We start from the raw sequence: 15963 nt of genomic DNA on the forward strand, positions 1-15963 counted from the left end.
CCTCTTTTCTTTGTGGGCTTCTGTGCCGGGGAGGGCTTTGATTGGTTACTTAGGGTCATGTGGCTGTTCTTGAACCATCCATTTTGTTCTGGAAGATTCCATGCTTTGACTGCCATCTTGTAGGTCACATGCTGTTGTGGAGCACATTGAGAAGAAGAGGAGGGAATGACCCCTCTAATGCAAGGGTGTTCCCAGAACGGGCACAGGGGCTGCCCAGGTGAGACATGAGCTCCCATGGGCATGGTATGAGCTCAGGCTCAACTGCCTTCCCCTCCGCCTTGCCCTGGTTCACTTGGACCAGCCTGTTTTGTTCTTAGAGCATCTCTGTTGTGGTCTTAGAGAGTATGTAAGTGTCAGGTTCTAGTTGACCAAGTCTGCAGTGGGGAGCAGAAGCAGGTTACTTGTTGATTGTTATTTTCTGGAGGCTCGGGAGGATGAGGGATACCTCCAGCCACGTGGTCAGCCACCAGGGAGGACCTGACCCCAAGAAGTGAGGCCAGGTAAGGGGCAGTGCATCAGCTGGGTCAGGGGCTTGCAGGAAGAGAAGGGGGTTGGTAGGAAAGGGGTGGTCATGGGAGCTGCGGGGGCCAGCATCTGGGGAAGGATGTGCTGACCCGAAGGTGAGCAGTAGCCCCCTTATCTGTGTCACTTTCTTTAGTGATCCAAGGTCAACCCTGATGTGAACGCATTAGAGGAACATTCTAGAACTAAACATTTTGCAAGTTTTGTATTACTCAGTATTCCGTGTAGGTGATGAAATCTCGTGCTGTCTGCATCACGCTACCTGGTGGTGAGTCAGCCTTTGGCCTAGCGTGCCCATGCTGTGTGGCTGTCCACCCCCTGCCAGCTGAGAGACAGGGAGAGATCACGTTTGTATAACTTTTATTACAACATACCGGGGCACTTTGAAATGTTCGTGGAAAGGGGAATTAAATGATGCTTATCTGGGGACAGCAAGTTTGAAATCCATGCAAGGTCCTTTTAATAACACACATTCCCTTGAAATTTTTGAGAATGTTGTATATTACTGGAATTGTTCTGTTGGATTATTGGTTAATATTCATCTTTCTCTGTAATGTGCAAATTACGCTTGATCACAGGGATGTAGTATAGAAAGGCTGTGGGGTTGGAAGTGGATCCCCAAGGGTGAGGGTGAGGGCACTGCTGCCCCCTCCCTGTTAGTGCGTGGTGCCAGCCCACCATCGCGCCCACGCTGTGCCTTTGGTGGAACTCCTGTAATGGCCTTTGCCTTTGGGGGTGAATGTTACTTGCTCCTTTTTAGCTGAGCTCACAGAGGCTGATCTGGTCCCCATCGCCCAGGTAAGTGGCAACCCCTTAGCTGTCAGGTTCTGAGGATGTGCTCAAAACCATGGCTCTGTAATACTTGGAGGGGAAGGGCGCCTACACGTGAGAGCCTGGAATAGAAGGCAAGGTTTTGTCTTGTTTGGCTGGCTGACCTGCTGGCTGTAAGGAAAAGGAAGAGATGTTGGGGCCAGGTGAGGTTGGGGCGTAGGGAGACAATGTGATAGACCATAGAGAGGAGAGTAAACCCAGGGGTCCCGGAGACTCGCTCAGCCGTGCCCAGCATCGCAAAACTGTGTTTGAGGCACTCCATCTCCTGAGCTGGCTGCCTGCACAGCGACATGAAGGCAGCAGGCTCACAGCAGCCCCTGTGACTTCCCTCAGTGCCTAGGTCGTGGATTAAGGGTGCTCTTCAGGGATTAATGACCCAGAGGGAAGCCTCCTGCCAGCCTGGTCCAGCAGACATTGGACTGGGAGGTCCCGGGTAGCTGAAAGTTGCTCTACCAAGTCAGGGGAGGGGACAACGGCTTGTGTCCCAGGTTTGACTTGAGTCCCGGCAGGCTGTTTTCTCTGTAGCCTGTGTGAGGGAAACCCAAAGCGGTGCGATATCCTGCCCCAGTCCTGCCCCCAGCTCTGTGTGCTGACTCTGGCTGCCAAGCTACCCTCTTATGCACTTCCAGGAGAATTGAGTCCCAAGCCTGCACATTGCCACCCCCGGGAGCTACAGTTCTGGGAGACAGTGTCAAGAGCTCCCCAGGTGATTCTGTGTGGTCCCTGCTGGGACCTGCGGGTTCCTGCCGAGGGCATGTGTTCCTTAGACCTGGGAGAAGTTCTGGAGGCCACAGGGGAGGGTGCAACTGCCCTGACTCCCTGTGCTGTGCCCTGTGGGAGGGAGCGAGTGACAGTGTCTGCAACTGCATGGGGCTGCATGCCACACAGGGCACACTCAGTGGCACAGCCCAGCATGCCCACCTCCCTGCCCCCTTCTTGCCGCTGGGGTTCTTTGGAGATACGCTCAGGGCAACATGACACAGTAGCTCTCACTTGGGGCCCACCCCATCTGGTATCTTATATAGATATATAGATAATGTTGGTTTAGTGTGTTCTTTTTAAAACAGCCTTACCAAGGCGTAATCGAAATGTAGAAAATTGCATGTATTTGGTGTATACACGTTGATGAGTTTGGACATAAGCTTGTTTATTTCCTAGGTCATGGTGACCATGATCCCTTCTGATGGACGAGCGGGGGACGAGGTTCATCAAGGTGTGGCCAGTGCAGTGAGGTAGCCAGGATAGAACTCAGAATGAGACTTGAACAAGGACAGGGGCTCTGGGGAACTGGCCATGGTGGCGCTCACATGTTCATTTGCTGTTCATTCTGAATCATTTATTTTTTCTAGCACTTGTATGTAAGTTTAGTTTCAGTGCTTCTGCAAGTCTTACAGTTAGTATATGACCAAATCAGGATTTGGACTGAACTCTGGGGGCCCCTAAGTCTCATGCCTGTGCACAGGGGAGGCTACTGAGGACCCCAATTCTATTGATATAAAAGGGCTGAGGTGCTCACCGTGGCAGCTGCTGGGCGTATGGACTGTTTCAGTTCCTTTATTTATTTTAAATATTTAGTTATTAATTTGAAAGTCAGTGTTATATGTATAGAGAGAGAAGGAGAGACAGAGATCTTGCATCTGCTGGTTCATTCCCCATATGGTTGCAATGGCTGGGACTGGGCCAGACTGAAGCCAGGAGCCTGGAGCTTTTCCTGGGTCTCCCTCGTGGGGCAGGAGCCATCCTTTGTGCTTTTCTGAGGCCATTGTCAGGCAGTTGGATTGGAAGTGGTATAGCTGGGAAGTTACCTGGTGCCCATGTGAGATGCTGGTGTCATACGTGGCAGTTTTACCTGTCCACAATGCCAACCCTGGGCTGTTTTGGTTTAAGTTAATTACGTAGTATTAAAATTCTGGCTTCTGAGTCCTACTAGCCCCAGTTGGGTGCTTGCAAATGCTGGGAAGTCAGATGGTGCAGCCATCGGCTGCCTTTATCTTGGTACACGGTTCTTCACACTGTGCTGAGCTGGTGCCATCACAGGGCACAAAAAGGGCACCGTGGCCTGGCCTGTTCATCAGAGGATGGTCAGAGAAGGGCATGTTGCAAACAGGTGCCTGAAACTGTTGGTGTCCATGACTGAAGAAATCAACCATGCTGGTTAAGGGATTTCCTGAGACTTGGCGCTTTCATGGCTAAAGCCAGGAAATTCCCTGGCATGTGCCAACCAGTTGGTTGCCTTACTCACCACACACAATTTCTGTGAAGATGTCAGGTGTACTTGGTGGCAGAACACAGAGTCCAGTGCAGAAGCCACATGGACTGTTGATCTTGTCCTCCCGGGTAGAGCAGGAGGCGTGCTGGGCAACGCGTCCAAGGACAGTGGCACCCTGGGGCATGCACGGCTGCCTGGGGAAGTGACTGGCAAGGGGCAGAGGCTGGTGAGCAGGTGAAGCAGGAGCCCCGGCAGTAAGTTCTGTATTATCCAGCTCTTCCGTCAGTGAGCTCCTGTCTCTGTCGCAGGTTTAAAAAGCATGGGCAAAGTCTGCTTTCCAGGCTTTGGGTAGTTTTGTAGTTCCAGCACACCTGGTTGCTCACATAGATCAGTTCCTTCCTTTCTTCCTTGGCCCCATCCTTTAAAAAAGATCTTATTCAAGTACACAATTTCATTATTGCTGGTAAACAGATGACAGATTTAGGACTTTAAAATTTTTATTTTGGGGTGGGCACTTGGCATAGCAGCTAAGAGGGTAGTGAAGACACCCACATCCCACGTGGGTGTGTTCGATTCCCGGCTGTGACACCTGACGCTAGCTTCCTGCTGTTGTGGAGCCTAGTGGGTGGTGGTAGCAACTCAGCTGGTTGGGTTCCTCCCAGCCCTGCAGGCCTGACTGGAGTCTCTGGCTGCTGGCTCCTGCCTTGGTTTGGGACTGACTATTGTGAGCACTGAAGCAGTGGTGAGAGCTCTTTCCAGTCTCTGCCTTTCAGCCTCCCTGGATCTTGGATCCTGGTGCTGGTTCTGGGAGGAGGCGGCTGCTGGCTGTCGTCCTCTCGTGCCCTCGGCTCCTGTGTCCTTTAAGGCCAGGGTTATACTGTCGGGAGAGAAAGTAGGTGAATAAGAGAAGTGCTAGTAGGCTGTAGTCTAATACCATCTGGGTATTAGAACATCAAGGTATTTGAAATTAACCTTGGCCAAGGTGGTGGACCCTAGAATTTGCTGTGCTATATTGACAGAATCCCAAACTGTTGGACCTGAATCTCAATGGCGAACACGCATTGAAAGTTGCAGCTACTTTGTGTGCACAGATAAACTTTTTGCAATCCTAAAGCCAGGCATTATATACATGCATACCTGTATATAATATTTTAATTAGCATTGTTTCATTTCTTTGAGTGACAAAAACATAAAGAGATTCCCCCAATCCACTGGCTCACTTCCCAAAGCCTGCAGCAGCCACAGCCGCGGCTCCATCCGAAATCTCCCTTATTGGTGACAGGAGCCCAGCTACGTGATCCGTTGTCACCTGGAGCCTCCTAGGTTGCAGGGTAACTGGAAGCTGGAGTTGGGAGGGGAGCCTGGATGTACACCCAGGTACTCTGGGATGGGCTAGGCCAAATGTCTCCCTGAGAGTTGATTGGTTAAGGAATGTGTGTGTGAACATGTACATTCGTATCTATGCTCCTGTGACTGACCGAATCCCTGGACTCTCAGATAGAACCATCACTGCAGGCAGCGCGTCCTGTTGTCCTGTGGGAAGCGGAGTGTCAGAGGCAGTGAGCACTGGTTATGATGAGGAAATCCAACAGCTGGGAATGTGTATCAAAGGACAGCCCACACCCTCCTCCCAGAGTGCCAGCTTCATTTCTGGCCTGGACCCTTGGCAGACATTAACACACATTTTGGAAGGAACAAAGGCTACTTTGGAAAACCCCATCCTGGGGACGGCCTCCGAATGTGCTTCTTCTCCAGACTGTGTGTTCGGTTCTTTAGCCTGGGTCCTGTCCCCGGAGGGGGTCCCTGTGGCCACATGCAGCGTCAGCCCCCCTGGAGCCTCTGTCACTCTGGTGTAAGGGGTTCCAGATGCCCCGCGTTTTCTAGCAAGTATAGATCGACCAAGTCAGTGGTGACTAATTATAGTGTTAGCATTTCCAGGTGACTTTGGGAACAGCTAAGCATTGACCTGTAGCTTCCTTCTCAGAATGAGTAAATAAGTCACTTGTGCAATGACAAATAGTATATATTTTTCTCTTGAGGCCAGCATTATATCACAGGAAATTAAGACTGCTTACTGGGCTGGCATCTGGGTTTGAGTCATGGCATTTCCACCTCCAGTGCAGCTCCCTGCTGATGTGCTGATGTGCTGGTGTGCATGGGAGAGCAGTGGAAAATACCCCAGTGCTTGGGCCCTTACCACCAAGGTAGGAGACTAAGAAGAAGCTCCTGGCTCCTGGCTTCTACCAGGACTAGCTCTGACTGTTGCAACCATTTGGAAAGTTGAACCAGTGGATAGAAAAAGATCTTTCTCTGTTTCTCCCTCTTTCTCTCGCGCTCTGATTCTACTTTTCAAATGAATAAATCTTCCAAAAGATTCTTCACATAAAATCATAAAAAATAATTGATGTGCTTCAAAGTCCTGTAAGTGTGGTAAACATTTCTTATTATTCTTATTCTTATTCTTATTATTATTATTAAGTCCTTCTAATAATGAGAAATAGGTTTCAGCTTGTTATAGAAAAAGATCATGAGTTCTGAATTAGAAATAATTCTGAATGGCTGGTGTGGTGACGTAGCACATTAATCTTCCACTTGCAACACTACCATCCCATGTGGATGCAGCTCAAACCCAGGCCTATTTGAGTCCCAGCTACCCCACATCCCTTCCAACTCCCTGCTTGTGGCCTGGCAAAGCAGTCAAGGACAGCCCAAAAGCTTGGGACCCTGCACTCACATGGGAAGAAGCTCCTGGGTCCTGGCTCCTGGCTTTAGCTCAGCTCCGGCCATTATGGCCATTTGGGAGTGAACCAATGAATGGAAGATTCTCTCTGTGTGTGTCTCCTCTCTCTACACAACTGATTTTCAAGTAAAAAAAAAATCTTAAAAACTAATTCTGACTACTTGTTATAAATATATAAATGGCTATTGTATATTGCCTATTTTCTATATGTTAGCCACATTTTAGGGAAATGTTTTATTAAATAAGGTGATAAAGGGTTGTTGGAAATACCATGGAGCTCGTAGTTGCACAGGACCATGGTATAAGCTTATAGTATTATTAATAGGGTTAGAATGAATCATGGTAAAGAAAGCGGCAAGTGGTAAACAAGCCAATAAAAGCACAAGAGGAATTCTCCAAGGAAAAGAACTAATTATCTGAGTGATACTTTTTTGTTTAATTAACATTTATTGTCTTCTGGGTAGCAGGCGCTGCTAGGTACTGTTACAATTGGCGCTTTATTTAATTATGGAGAGTTCCTCCCTTGCAGATAGGATTTCCCATGGGCTTCTCTTGGCTAATGAGTTCCGCTGTCCTGGTGCATCTCGGGCTCAGCTGCGCAGGGAGGTGAGCTGGGAGTGCTTGCTGGGTGTGTGCCTAGAGGGCGGGGGCTGCTGGCTGTGCAGGCTGGCACACGGCAGCAGCGTTGGTAAACCCTGACAAGGCGTGCGATGTCACTAGCATGAAGTAGCGCTGACGTGTGCTTCTCAGCAAGAGCTACCGCGAACTTGAGTGGAGGAATTTGCTGTGCCAAGGGGAATAAGGAGGACACCTGTTTTCCTTTGTTTCCTGTGAAGTGGGATGTGGGAAGTGTCAGAATAATTACTGAGTGAAACTGGCTAGAAAATGCTGCTCTCCGTGTCGCAAACCCAGCATTTCCAGGTGTGCTTAATTTGCAGCCAGGGTTTTTGCTCTGTGGTTTATCACACACATCAGTGACTTGCATAATAAAAGCTTCTGGCTTGGTTAAAGAAAACAAGATCCTATTTAAGGGACTTCTGTACTAAAGATAATTCCTTTTAATAAAATACATGCGTGGGCACTTTAAGATCTGTGGAAAAGGAATTAAGATATAAATGTGTGGCCGCATGTTTGGCACTTGGGATGTTGCCGTGTCATAGCAGAACTGAGTTCAAGTTCTGGCTCTGGGCCTGTCTCCAGCTTCCTGCTGGGGTTCACTCTGGGGGGCTGAAGTGGCTCGGTCCCCCCGCAGTGGAACACTCAGATCCCTGCTCCTGCCGCTGGCCTGGCCCAACCTGGCTTTTGGGAGGAGAACGAGACGATGGGAGACCTCTCTCTCCTCTCTGCCTTTCTTTTTCTTTGTAAGATTTATTTACTTATTTATGTTGCAAAGGCAGATTTACAAAGAGAAGGAGAGACAGAAAGATCTTCCATCTGCTGAGTCCCTCCCCAAATGGGCATAGTGGTGCAGGGTCCCAAGGCGTTGGGCCGTCCTCTGCTGCTTTCCCAGGCCATCAGCAGGGAGCTGGATGGGAAGCGGAGCAGCCAGCACAGCACCCAGGTGATAGGAGCTTGGTGCTCCGACATGGAAAATTAGCCAATAGAGCCATTGTGCTGGCTCCTCTCTCGCCTTTCAAGAAAGCTTAAAATTAAACAGATAAATTAATTTTGATGGGGAAGGATTTTTAAGAATTTATACTACAACAAGCTGGCTTTTTGATTCCATTTTGCACAGACTTTTTGAAGTGCTTGCGTTATGTACAGAGTACATAAACAGCCCAAGAGGACACAGTGCTACCGGAGTCTTTTTATGCAAGGCTTATATGTATTCTTTTTTAAAGATTTATTTATTTTTTTAATTGTAAAGTAGTTTATACAGAGAGGAGAAAACACGGAGAGGAAGATCTATCCGTTGATTCACTCCCCGAGGAGCCGCAGTGGCTGGAGCTGAGCTGATCCGAAGCCAGAAGCCAGGAGCTTCTTCTGGGTCTTCCACATGGGTTCAGGGTCCCGAGGCTTTGGGCCGTCCTTGACTGCTTTCCCAGTCCACAAGCAGGGAGCTGGATGGGAAGTAAAGCTGTCGGGATTAGAAGTAGCGTCCATATGGGATCCTGGTATGTGTAAAGTGAGAACTTTAGCTGCTAGGCTACCATGCTGGGCCCTTATGTTCATTCTTTAAAAATCATCTGTAATGTTGCAGTAAAGGTATAAAGGTGGGGAGGAGCTCCTCTGCTTTTAAATTGGCTTAAAAATGTAAAATCTATTCATTTTATGTAAATGGGAAAATTAGATATTTTTTTTAAAAAGCAAGGATGTGGTTTGAGAAGCAGTTTTTCTTTGAAATTCATTCTAGACTTAGTCCACCTAATAGAGAATGAGCTTTTTTAAATGCTCTGTCATTCAAGATGGATCCAATCCTTCAACAGATCTTGGCCATCTTTATCACTGCATTTGCTGTGGAGTCTGCGTTTTGTAGCGGGTTTAGCTGTGATGCTGGCATGCCATGTGAGTGCAGGTTCAATTCCTGGCTGCTCCACTTCTAATCCAGCTCTCTGGTCTTCCCTCTCAGAAGAAGCAGGACTCTCACCCACGTGGAGTTCTGGGCTGTTGGTTCTGGCCTGGCCCTTGAGGCCATGGGGGAAGGGAACCAGCAGATGGAACATCTCGCTTAACTCCCCTTCCTGCCCTCCTTCCTCCTGTCTTTCCCTCTCCATAACCTGCCTTTTGAATAGATAAATCTTCCAAAATAAACACCAGATTTGCTTCAATAGGCACTTTTTTTAAAAAAAGATTTATTTTTATTGTAAAGTCAGATATACAAAGAGGAGGAGAGACAGAGAGGAAGACCTTCCTTCTGAAGATTCACTCCAGTGGCTGGAGCTATGCTGATCCAAAGCCAGGAGCCAGGAGTTTCCTCCAGGTCTGCCACATGGCTGCAGGGTCCCACAGCTTTGAGCCATCTTCGCCTGCTTTCCCAGGCCACAAGCAGGGAGCTGGATGGGAAGCGGGGCCACCAAGATTAGAACTGGCACCCATATGGGATCCCAATGCATTCAAGGCGAGGACTTTAGCCACTAGGCCATGCCACGGGCCCTCAATGGGCACTTTTAATCTCTCCTTGAAAGTCTCAGGAAATCACAGAAGTGTGGTATGGAAATCGAAGGAAAGCCTCCCTTAGGTTTGTCAGAGCTTCCCTCAAAGGAAGCAGCATTTCTGCTTTTGTGTTTTTGTTTTTTTTTTTCTTATATGTTTAATTTGCCTGGACTGTGCCAGGTGGAAGGCAGGAGCTAGGAGCTTCCTCCAGGTCTGCCGCATGGATGCAGGGCCTAAGTATTTGGGCCGCCGTCCACTGCTTTTCCAGGTGTGTTAGCAGGGAGCCACATCAGAAGTAGGGCAGCTGGTTCCTGAACGATGCTGACATTGTAGGTAGAGACTTCACGTGCTGTGACACAGTGCCGGCCCTAGCCTTCCATTGAAGCAACGTCTTGCCCTTGCTATGTTTCGCGTTTGTCAAGAGTCTTGAAAAAAACTTCAGCATCCTTAGGCCATATGAGTAGTCATTAGTCCAGGGGTGTTTGTGGTTGCCTGGTGTTCATGTGCAAGGTTAAGAGATATTGTCACACCTGCCTCAGGTGAGGCTGTCCTGCAGGGCCAAGCAGGGATGGCGTCCTGCCTTCTGCAGCTGCCCAGTTTCGGTGGTCTCTGAGCAGGGGGCTTCACAGAGCCCTGAGTCTGCCCCCCTGACACAGCTGTTTCGGGAGGGACCCTGGGCAGGTGTTTGTTTGCAGAGCGGTAGTCTGTTTGGGTCTGCTTGTATAGCTTAGAGTCACAAAAAGGTGGGTCGTGATGCAGGCAACCCCAGCATTTCTCTGGCTGTGTGGAAGAGGAGGGGCAGATTCCAAAGGCTGATGGCGCAGTGGAGCCCTGTGCGTTTCAGAAACAAGTGACAGACAGAGGCTAGCTGCTCTGCCCTCCCCTTCCCTCTGCATCACTGTCCTGGCAGTCCCGGGAGAAAGGGAGGGAAGCAGAGAGGGAGGCCTTGTGGAATGGTGGGGACACCTCCTGTGCCCTGGAGCAGGTGTGCTGAGAAAGGACTGTTAGACAAGAAAAGGAGCTGGGCTTGCAGAAGACCCCACCCCAGAGGAGTGGGAGGGACTTGGTTACCTTGGCAGAGGTACCCTGCTACATATCCTGGCTGTTGACCAGGTGAACCTGCAGTGTAGCCCGCCAGCCTTTGTGTGTGCCGCTTACTGACTTAGCGTGTCGCCTTCAGCACTCGTAGGACACTCATGGAAGCCTTGGTCGCATCGTCTGTCACTGTTCACCCCACTGGGGTCAGTGGACATTCCTTTCTGGGATTGCCTTACACCTGTCCAACCTCCTGGGGATCCAGTTCTGTAACTGTGACTTCTCCTGCTGTCATTGCTGACATTACATGTGTGTGCACCCAGGTGGCTAGACAGCTATTAGAGAATTGAGCAGGTGCTCAGTGGCTGACTCCTGAATGAATGCTTGTCCTCAGTGTAGGAGGCTGCGGGGCTCAGAGAAACAGAGCGACTCCCCTGGTATCCGACAGCTCTGAGCAGGAGAGAGGGGAGTGAATGAAGCCCATGGTGTGAGACCCAGAGGGGAGGCGAGGTCTGGTTGCCGAGCTTTCATCCAGGACCTCTGCTCGTATCTTGGAAGAGAAAAGCAGCTTTCTTGGGTTTCACACTGTCCACTTTACTTTTATAAGGGCCATGGTCCATCCCAGGCCATCTGTGCAGGTGTTGCGAGAGTGAGTTAGCATGCTTTGCTAAATTCTAGGATTTGGCCCACAGCCCTAACACTTTCCCCGAATGAACAGCTTGTCCCCATTTTCTGTTCTGTAAACCTGGTCGAAGAATGAGGGAGAGAGAAAGACAACATCCTTGCAAGAGGATTCAGAAGTGCTGTAGTCGTGAGTCTGTGCATGTCTGTTGTGTGCACGTGTGGTATGTATGATGGCTGTGGTATGTATAGTGTAGGCTGTTGTGTGTGGCGTGCCTGTGTGTGTGGGGTGTGGTATGTGTGCAGTTGTGTGCCCCTGGTATGCACACGTGTGGTATATATGGTGCGTGTGTGTGCATATGCGCACATTACCTGAAGACATAGTTTATGAATGCGCGCCAGGAGGTGCTCCTTAAACTAACTTCCTGTGTCCTTGGCCGCTAAGTGGGTCTGTGACTTTGGTTTCAAAGGGAACATACTGCACACTTATGCTAACTGTGCAGCGGAAGTGGTGGAAAGTGCTGACGTATGCTCTTTGCCACCCTGAGATGTAGCCCCCAAGTCTTCCACGAGTGTCCAGAAAAACAAAGAAAAAAACTAACACAGCTAAAGGTTTAAGCAAAATAAAAGCCAGACAAAATTCATTCTACTCCTCTCCCTGCCCTGATGAGGGCGGCTGGATGCTGCAGGCTCGGCTGCGTTCTTCACCGTGAATGCCTTAAAACACGCAGCGTTGCTCAATGAGGGTTTTATGGAAACATTGCTTCGTAAGCCCTGTTGTTGGGAGAGATGTGTTGAGGGTGAGGAGGCTGCTGTGACGTACGTGCGTGTTTGTTTCGCTCGCTCTGCAAAGCAGAAACTTGAAACAGGAAGTGATTTGGGTGCAGTATGACGGACTAAAACCAGTTAAAACTCTGCTTGGGCTCATTGTTTTGGAAGGACCGACAGCTGTTGCTGCTGCACCGGGAGACCCAGCATCAGACAGCCCGACCATACCCTCTGTCCCTCGGACAGCGCCGTCTGGCCAAACTCCGCTTCGGTCGGAGGTGCTTCGTTTGGGTCTCTGCTTTTTGCTTGCTGTGCAACCTTCAGCAGGTTACTTCAGTTCCATGCAGCTGCACTTTTTATTTATAATGCTGGAGAGCGTTGTAAGCATTAACTGAGCAAGAATGTGCTCCTTTAGACATTACAATGATCTGCACAAATTGGAAAGCCGTGATTCCTAGCCCCAGTGTCTGGTCTGGGAAAAGTGGCCAGCTTTAGCTGAGGTTGAGGGTGGAGGGAGGCTTTCTCTGTGCCAAAGACTGTGGCAAACTGCTTCATCTTTGATGTCATTCTTTTACAGGAAAAGAAACTGAGACGTGGCATTTGAATCATTTCTACAGGGTTCCCAAGTTGGTAAGTCACAGAGCTGGGATTTGACCGTGGCTGTCTGGTTGAGCCTGAGTTCTTAGCCTTCTCAGAATGAGGCAAAATGAAAGTGGTTGGTGATGGCCATGAGGCAGGTTTCAGTTCTCTGCCTCTGTTGAAGTCAGAATGAATTTGTGTTCTTTCATCTGCTCCATGAATGCCTAGTGAGAACCACAGGGTTAGCAGGTCCATTAATTAATTTCATTAAGAACCATCATTTTGGAGGGGAAAAGATACTACAGCCTCCTGTCCTCCATAGTAATTGCTAAAATTTATCGAATCCTTCCTGTATGCATTCTTGCCCTAAGTGTGTTACTTGGATTCACTTGAGTTTCCCAACAGTCTTGGGAAGCTGAGGTTCAAAGAGGAGAAGGAACTTGCCAAGGCCGCACGGTTCGTAAGAGGTGCAGTCAGTATTCACGGCGGGCAGTATGGGTGAGAGCCCCAGTGCTCCTCGCACCGGTCCTCGTGTCACTCCCGAGCCCCCGTGGAGCTCCGCTAGCGCTGTGGGTCTGGGTCCCCTCTGCCAGCAGCAGTGCCTCCCCCTGTGCTGCTGCTGCGTCTCCTCAGTTTGCTGGTCTCCTCACGGGCCACAGTTTGAATGGTCAGCCTCGTGCAAGGCTTCACCATGCAGCAGGATCCTTAGTAGCATGCCGTGTAGCCTCTTTCCTTAGGCGTGCTTTGAACTTTTGTTCAAATCCAGCTGTGCGTGTTGTAAAATGCATAGATCTTAATGGCACAGGTTGACGAATGTTTAATAGCTTCCACTCATCCAACCACCCCCTGAGTGTGGAAAATCAGTTTTTCCATTCTTATAGGAAGTGCCCTCCTGCCCCCTTGCAGTTGGTGTTGCCCCAGAGGTAGGCACCGTTCTGACTGCTGTCATCCAGACTCAGGCTTCTCACTCATGCAGGTGCAGCATCCTTGCCAAGACAGAAGAGTGCTTCTGTCACTCTGCCCAGTGGGAGTCGCTTCTGGAATGAGTGTGACTGCGAGGCAGGGATGTGCTATTTCCTCACTTGGTCTTTGTCCCTGTGGCTTGGTATTGTGTCAAGAGTGTCTGTCTCATATTTATAGGTCTTAATTGTCACACCATGTGGCCTCTAAGTCCAAGCCAGCTATTACAAGTGGTCTTTAACCTCAGATCCTACCTCTAGTGCTGAAGGAAAATCTGCTTGTGGTGGACAGTATGAGAGATGGTTCGTCAGTCTACTGCGAGACCTTTGTGGGATTTGCAAGGGGAATTTTGAGTCTTCAATTTCCATACTATGTGCTGACTTTAAAAGTTAAATTTTAAAATACAGAATTTTTAAAAAATTCATTTTAGAGACAGAATGAGACAGAAAGATGGGAAACTCTCAACTGGTAGTTTAGTCCATAAATACCTGCATTGGCCCGGACTGGGTGAGCCTGCAGCTGGGGGCTGGGCATCAGTCCCAGCTGGCAGGAACGTAGCTGCTGAATCAGCAGCAGCTGTTCTGCAGCTTGTGCGTTAGTAGGAGGCTGGAGTCAGACACCGGAGCCAGGTATTGAACCCAGTGCTTTGATGTGGTGCGTGGCTATCTTAACCACTGTTTTAACCATTAGGTAAAAAAGTCTGCCCCCCTGGGTTGTTTTCATATGGATATTACTCAAGCCCGGGTAAGTAGTTAGAGCTGATGACATGGAATACTTCTAGTGAAGTGGTGGAACTAAGCTGATTTTCGTATGTCTTCTCTTGTTGGAGTGTAGACTTGGCTAAAATGTACACTTGTCTAGTGGAACTCAAGGGAAATATGTGTAAACAAATGGAGAAATTGAAGCTAAACAGTTGTGGGTTTTTTTCCCCCTTAAGGATTGATTGATTTTTATTTGAAAGACAGGTTTACAGAGAAGGAGAGACAGAGAGAAAGATCTTCCGTCTGCTGGTTCACTCACCAGATGGCCGGCATGGCCAGAGCTTCACTGATCTGAAGCCAGGAGCTCCGTTATGAAAAGAGCTGTACACGCCCCGCTGCCTAGAGAAATACGCAGCGGTGGGCTCTCAGCAGGACAGTAAAAACCTGAGTTTGCACCATAGGTAATGTTAGAATCTGTATTTTTAAAAAGATTTATTTATTTTTGTTGGAAAGTCAGATATTCAGACAGAGAGGATTCATTGATTTACTACCCAAGCAGCCACTATGGCTGGAGCTGAGCCGATCCGGAGCCAGGGGCCAGGAACTTCTTCCGGGTCTCCCATGCAGGTGCAGGGTCCCAAGGCTTTGGTCTGTCCTTGACTGCTTTCCCAGGCCACAAACAGGGAGCTGGATGGGAAGCAGGGCTGGCAGCATTAGACCTGGCACCCATATGGGATCCCGGGGCGTGTGCAAGCCAAGGACTTTAGCTGCTAGGCTACCATGCTGGGCCCAGAATCTATATTTTTATTAACCTATGATATATGAGATTCTTCAGCCTAAAATATGAGTATAAAACCTGTCTTGTTTCCTAGAAATTCCTATCACAAAAATAAACTTACTTTATAGGTATTTTCAACTGTCCACCACAGATTCAGGAAACCATCTCAAAAGAACACACAGTAGTATATTTAACATGAGTAAGAATTAAAGATATTAAAATGTAAAGAAAATGAAGGCAGGTGATTTGAAAAGCAGCCAGCCAAGTGAAAAAAAAACTAGTCTTTAAAATGTAAGGGACATGGCTAAAGAGAGAATTGATCAAGTGGAAGCCAGTAGTGACATCTGCTAAGTGCATGGTATGTGCGAGACAGTTCTGTGTACTGGAGTAGTATTAACTCATTTAATCCTCTCAATGAAGGTATTCAGACTTTATTAGTACCTTTATAGTGGCTTAAGCCACTTGCTGAACATCATATGGTTGGTCAATGATGGAGCTGGATGGATTTGTCCCCAGACTGTCTAGTGTGACCTAGATTTTGAGCTTGCAGTCACTATGGGAAATCATCAAAAATTAGCAACAACTGATGAAAAGATGGAACTATGAACGAATGGGGAAGAGACTTAGAGTATGCTCCTTGCGTATGTAAAGAGCGACTGAGGGATGGGCAGAAGATGGTGAGGCCTGGAAGCTCTTTGAGCTCTCCCCACATCCTTAACGGTCTGAGAATGTGTGATCAGAGCAGCATCAGGGATACACGATTTAAAGGACGGCAGAGTTTCCGTTTTCACCATGGCTACAGATGTTAACAGATGTCTCGCTGGGCAAAGGAAGGAGACTCTTGCTGTGTTTGCTGAATCCTGTGATGTAAATACTTTTACCATGACTAAAGTTGACCCGCCTGCATGACGTCACTGAACTCGGAGTTGGGAAAGGATTAGCACAGCGGTCTCGTGAGCCAGTCTGAGCCAGCTCTGATATGTTGTGGGTTCAGGCAGCCGTTCTCTTTTAAACTCACACCTGGCTGTGCGTCCAGGGGTGGAATGTTCAGGAAGCAGTCGTGTCATGTGTGCTATCGCAGAGGCAGGAAGAGACAGTGAGACAAGAAGAGTCTGTCCTTTCTTCT

The 15963-nt window shown here is 48.8% G+C and overlaps 1 protein-coding gene and 1 long non-coding RNA gene across 6 annotated transcripts in view; both read left to right on the forward strand.

The window, feature by feature from the left end:
- CYRIB (CYFIP related Rac1 interactor B) overlaps window positions 1–15963 on the forward strand; it is a 123786-nt gene that overhangs the window by 24528 nt on the left and 83295 nt on the right. For 3 of the 5 annotated variants that reach the window (XM_040979295.1, XM_040979299.1, XM_040979294.1), the window contains exon 2: window positions 12397–12449. The gene's annotated coding sequence lies outside the window, so the exon portion shown is untranslated. Of the gene's footprint in view, window positions 1–12109; window positions 12450–15963 lie in introns of those variants that run through there. The other 2 variants (XM_040979296.1, XM_040979301.1) reach the window with 2 other exon arrangements.
- LOC121155861 lies at window positions 12459–14250 on the forward strand. The gene is made up of 2 exons (XR_005883759.1): window positions 12459–12768; window positions 12829–14250. It is a non-coding gene; the product is annotated as an uncharacterized LOC121155861 (long non-coding RNA).

This window comes from Ochotona curzoniae, unplaced genomic scaffold (assembly GCF_017591425.1).
Source record: "Ochotona curzoniae isolate NIBS_2020 unplaced genomic scaffold, NIBS_Ocur_1.0 contig_3190, whole genome shotgun sequence".
NCBI lineage: Eukaryota > Metazoa > Chordata > Mammalia > Lagomorpha > Ochotonidae > Ochotona > Ochotona curzoniae.